Below are 6,000 nucleotides of genomic sequence, written 5' to 3' on the forward strand. Positions count from 1 at the left end.
CTTTCAGGCCCTGGTTCCCAGACATCTTGATCTCCTGGTCCTCTCCTGTCAGGCCCTGGACCAACCATATCAGGACCTCTCCTTTCAGGCCATGGTCCCCTGAAATCTGGACCTGCTGGTCCTCTCCTGTTAGGCCCAGGACCCTCCATAGCTAGACCTCTCCTTTCAAGGCCTGGTCCCACAAAATCTGGACCCCCTGGTCCTCTCATGCCAGGTCCTAGATTGTCATCAGTTGGGCCTTTCCTTTCAGGCTCTGGTCTCCTGAAATCTGGACCTCCTGGTCCTCTCCTGTCATGCATTGGGACCTCCATATTAGGTCCTCTCCTTTCAGGTCCTGGTCCCCTGAAATCTGGACCTCCTGGTCCTCTCCTGTCATGCATTGAGACTTCCATAATTGGACTTCTCATTTCAGGTCCTGGTTCTCTAAAGTTTAGGTTTCCAGCACCTCTTCTGTCAGGCCCCTGACTCTCCATGTTTGGACCTCTCCTATCAGGCTGAGGAACGGTCCATTGATCTTGCATGAATGGCCCTCCTCTGACTGGACCTGATCCTCTTTTATCGGGTCCTCTCCAATCATCGCTTATGTCTGACACTGGGCCACTCCAATCTGGATCTCCTATATGTGGACCCAGGCCTTTATTCCTCTGACTCCTTATGTCAGGACCAACAGGAACTGATCCTGGACCCATCCAATCTGGATTAGTAATGTTTGGCATGGGACCTTTGTCGTCTTGACCCATTTGTTCATTTCTCCTCTCTAGCCATATACCCTGTGTATTTCTTCCTTTCATGTCTGAATCACTCCTATTTGGACCTGTTTCTCCAATGTGTCTGCCTGAACTCCTTGCATAGGACTCACTTCTATCAGCCCTTGTATCTGAGCCACCCATAGTACCCATATCTTGACCAGGTCCGATATAACTTCTTTCTGTTGTATCTGGCCTTCTTAATTCATGCATAGTTTCTGATTCTCTCATATCAGGGCCATGCACACTCCTTTCAGCCCTAAAATCTGGCCGTGGTTCCTTGAAATGTTCTCTAGGCCCACTACTGTCTTGTCCAATGCAGGACATGTTAGACCCACAACTTCCATAATTTATATTTGGCCCTGGTCCTCTCATGTGTACATCTCGCCCTCTTTGTGGGCACCACTGTTCATCTGTCATTTCTGGGGGTATTCTATCTGCTCTTAGAACTATAGCCTCTGAACCCATAGATGCACTGGAATCTAAAATCCTTTCTCGACCACCACCCACCCTGCTCAAATCTGCACCTCTTCCATATGGCTGAAAAACTCTACTCTGAGGCCCCCTTTCCTCTAAAACTGGACTGCCATCATGCCTTGATTGCCTCTGAACTCTTCCTGAGCCCCTAACAGATGGACCTGGACTCCTTATATCTCGACTTGGATGTCTTATACCTCCGCCCCTGATAGCAGATCTCATATCCCCAGTATGTGGACTTTGTATCTCTCTATCTTTTTGGCCTCTACCTCTTCCTATAATATCTGTAGCCCTACCCTCTATCTGTGGACCCTCAAAAGATTGATTTCTTCCAATTTCCATCACACCTGGCCTGCCGTCAAGGTTTTCTGGCTGTGAACTATGCTCCTCTGTTCTAAGACACAGTAAGCCTTTCTGTAGACAACGGACATCTCGGTTTTTTCTCTCATCATCTAGAATCGGCCCCCTTGTATTTGGACTTGGATGATACATAGCTGATAAATGCTCCCTTAACACTGAGCTCCTTCTGTGAGGCTGAGGGCTATCGGATGAAGGACCCTTCGTGAGTGGATCTCTCCTCTCATTTTGTAGGCCTGATCCTCCTGTATGTGAATTTGTAACAGTTGGAACAAGCATTTTTCCTCTCATTTCTGGTTCACACTGCCTCACACCAGGGCCTGGACCTTTTACTTCTGGGTTCACACCTTGCATACTAGAACTTTCCATATCTTGTACTGGACTTCCCATCCCAGAACCTCTCATGACTGACCCTGAACCAATCCTGTCAGTATTGTAATGCTGGATACCTGGTTTTCTCATATTTGGCTCTGAACCCTGCATCCCAGCCCCTGGGTCCATCACATGTTTCCCTAGACCGCTTATAGCTAGGTCTTGTATGTGTGGTCCAGGACTCCAAATGTTGGGGATGCCTTGCATGCCTGGACCTCTCATATCAGTCCCTGGGAATCTAATTCCTGTTTCTCTTATCTGTGATCCCCTATTTCCAGGTTCTTTCATATCTGGTCCTGCATTTCTACTACCTGGACCACTCATACCAGGTCCTGGATGCTTTGCCGCAGGGTCTATTTTTGAGCAATGAATATCTGAGCCCGTGGCTGGATTTGAATGTCCTCCCCCTTGACCCAGTATTTCTAGAGGCTTTAGGCCTGGACTTTCCCTATTTCTAACATTTGACATTGGACCTCCAACAGTAGGCCACAGTATATTGGATATTGTTGGTTGACCACCAATAGGCAGATCATTATTTTCAACTTTAACAAATGGCATTGAGACACTGGTGTATGTCTCAGGATCTCTGATTTCCTCAATCTTTAGAGAGTCACTCTTTTCTATGCTGCTAGGTTTCACAAACTGTGGCTCTGGATCAGGGCTCTGAGGAGAATCTCGAATGGGTGGATCAATTTCTCTTAAAGGAACTGTACTTTCAAATTTGTTTTTAAGCAGAGTTTCCTGTTGAGAGGATTTATCCATCTGTGTAGAAAAACCACTAGCTGTGTCATCATGGTCACTGACTGAATTGTTTTGAAGCTCCTGGGATTTTGGTGGTTCTGAAATCTCAAGCTTCACATTGTGAAGAAGTTCTTGTGAACAGGGAGAAAAGTCTTTATCAGGGCTCTCAACAAGATTACATTTTAACTGTTCATTTTTAACAGTAACTGAGGTACATGATGACGTGTTATTCTCTACAAATTGTCCAACAACAGAGTCTGAAGAGTCTGGAGCAATACATGGAACACTTACATGGTTTGATTTCTCAAGGACTTGAGGGGAAGGTCCTCTGGGTGTAGATGATGGGGATCTTCTACGCCCATGAGAATGTCGGCGTGTATGGTCTTTACGATGGCGACCCTGGCGTTCAGACTGGGCTCTAGCTCTATGCCTTGACCTATCCCTTTCACTTCTTCTGTGTCTATCCCTTTCTCTACGTCTCTGGGAATGTGAAGGAGAACGCTGCTGTGACCTTCTTGAAGGACTTCTATGGCGGTCCCTTTCACGATGACTCCGCCTTTTTGGTGATGACCTTCGCTTTCTGCTGTGGTGTGAATTTGGAGAAGTGCCCTTGCGGCAGGCACTATGCCCTGCTCTAGACAAAGATGAATCATGACTCTTTACACTGCTTCCTTGAAATACATCGTCTTGAATTTCATTAAAAAGTGATTCGTCCTCAGGATCATAAGCTACATCAGAATCTTCAATCTCTCCAGCAGAGGAATACTTGTCACATTCATCAATATTTTCCTGTGTTTCGTCTTGCTGTGTAACAGTATCTGTATCATTTATTAAATTAGGCATGGTAGTTGTGTCCTCTAGCTTAACAGTCTGTGAATCCACATTTGAACTGCCCACAGTCTCTGTAAAGTTGCTGGTCTTGTCTGTTAATTCTGAAGGCCTTGATTCTGTTTGCATTACTCCACTCGGCAGAGATGACAGTTGACTGAGAGGCAAAGATTTTGCTGGGGGAGACATCAGGGAATCTGAAACAGAAAAGTGAGCCATGAACATACCCACAGCCTCTCTCTGTTGACGTAGTGCTTCTTCCTGCTCCTTCAACTGCCGTTTTTGCTCTTCAATCTGCTTATTGAGCTCCTCAAGCATCCGCTGTTGTTCAGTTAGTGTTGCAGCTGAGACAACCACAGTGCCTGTAGGAAGCTTCTCTGTAACTCCAGCTGGGGTAAAAGTTTGCGCTGGAGTGGAAATGGGAGATGGCGTTACAGCCTGGGTGGAAATTGGGGTTGGGCATGGCAGAGAATCTGATGTTTGAGTTGGAACAGGGGGCTTTGTTACAGCAATATCACTTTGAATATCTGCAAAGATAGTCTCATCCTCTGGATCATAGGCCACATCATCGTCTGCAAAGCCTGATACTGCAGGCGCATCTTCCTTAATTTTTCCTATGCTCTGTGGGGCAACCATTCCATATCCTTTTGCTGGATCATACTCCTCTTCTGGGTCATATGGTCGGTCGAAGTCATTTTCCTCTTCCTCTATTTCTTTGACTTTGGATTTCTGTCCATACTGTTGGACAATTGGATCCACCATTGACCCTGACACCTTAGAAAACACTGGAAGCTTCTTAACACTAACTGTTGTTGTTGAAGAACTTCCGTCAGAAGAGTCAGTTTGTTTATTGAGGAACAAAGACTTCAAGATAGTCTGCAGCGGTGTCTTGTCACTGGATGCAGTTGTGGGATTCTTAGTATTAGAGGTGGACTGAGTGGCAGCAACAGCGGCTGAGGTAGAAACAGGAGGGTTTGAGGAAGACTCTGATGGTGACCCAGGGAAAGATGGTGAACCAGGAGGGGTGGTGCTAGCAGGAGTCTCTGGATCGTAAGGTTGGAATATCTCTAATTTGTCAGAACCATAGAGGACCGGAGGTTTTGGGATCCACATAGGGTCTTTGGACATATTAACTTTGGGTCTCTTCTCTTCAATTTCCTGAGGCAAGTGTGCTGGACGTTTTGCCTTCTGAATGATTGCCAGACCCAGAAGAAGATTGGGCCGGTTTTTTTCAAGCCCTGTGAAACAAAGAAAAGTGAGACAAATAAATTATTAGAACAAGTCAAAATTAAATAGATAGATTGCCTGAATATAAGCCGTTACTGTTGGGTCTTGGAGGTGTTAATATAGGCGCTTTCCTAAGCCGAATAATGCAATAATATACATTGTATAAGACTATAAGCGGTAGTCGAAGCATTATCATACCTGGTCCTTCAAGAGGTTGTAGTATGGATGGGATTGATTCCTTTGCACTGAGTGGGACAAGGTATACATCCTTGATGGAACGGCTGCTATTGGCGACTACACCAAAACGACCTCTGCTGCTGAAATAGGAAAACAGGGAGACATAGGCCACCTCTTCCTCCTCTGTTGCAGGGTGAAACCGGATCACACATAACTCCTAATAAGCAAAAACAAACATAAGTAGAAGTAAAATATTGATGGATTTTCTATATTATTGTATAAGAGACAGAAGGAAATAATATGTCTACTGCTTACCTTTGTAACAGATGTCTTTAGTTTTGCAACATAGTCCCACACTGTTTCAGGCAGTATTCGTCCTCCGATTTGTATAGTATCAGGTAGATCCTACACACAAGGATACAACATTTTAGATCTTTGTCAATTCAACTAGGACAACGACAGATCTTTTTAATACAGCTATGAATAAAAGTTATAATTGTGAAGCACTGTACCGCTTTAAGATTTTCAGGAGATCCTGAAACCAGATATCCCTTGGTGACAAACTTGGCTACACTAATCATGTTTAGGAAGCCTTTCCACAGTATGTCTTGCTTAGCTATGAACTTAGAAGTCTCTCCATCAGCTGGGGATTCAGATATCACGGTCCTGAGACACAAACCACAACAGCAAAATAACAATCATAGCCACACATTATGCTGATTTTGTTCAAATGTATACTATCTAAAACAGAAGCGCATAGAATATAATCATTCAATTCTATTCTATGGGCTTTATTCTCACACAGTTTTTTAAATACCTTGAGGATGTGCCATAGAGTCTGGGATCTGAAGAGGAAGTTGGCTTCATTAAGATAGATTTAGGTAATGTTTTCATTGGTGGTAGTGAGGAGGCTGGTGCTGAGGGAGAGGCAGATCTAGTCTCTTTAAGAGGAGTATAAGGGGCTGATTGGTTATGTGTTGTGTTACTGGAACCAGAGGAGCCACTGGATGAAGCAGATAACCTGCTTGCTGCAGTGCGGGGGTCACGCCTTGTGATGGTTACTGTGGAGACAGCT

General features: G+C 44.9%; 1 long non-coding RNA gene across 1 annotated transcript; it reads right to left on the reverse strand.

Annotated features, from left to right (window-relative positions):
- Positions 1 to 5,029: 5,029 nt before the first annotated feature.
- Positions 5,030 to 5,535, reverse strand: LOC139289241 (uncharacterized). Its single transcript, XR_011597455.1, has 3 exons — positions 5,438 to 5,535; positions 5,241 to 5,330; positions 5,030 to 5,142 (listed from the first exon to the last, which is right to left on the reverse strand). It is a non-coding gene; the product is annotated as an uncharacterized lncRNA (long non-coding RNA).
- Between the last annotated feature and the right edge of the window lie 465 nt (positions 5,536 to 6,000).

The sequence above is a fragment of the Enoplosus armatus genome, chromosome 8 (genome assembly GCF_043641665.1).
Source record: "Enoplosus armatus isolate fEnoArm2 chromosome 8, fEnoArm2.hap1, whole genome shotgun sequence".
Lineage (NCBI taxonomy): Eukaryota > Metazoa > Chordata > Actinopteri > Centrarchiformes > Enoplosidae > Enoplosus > Enoplosus armatus.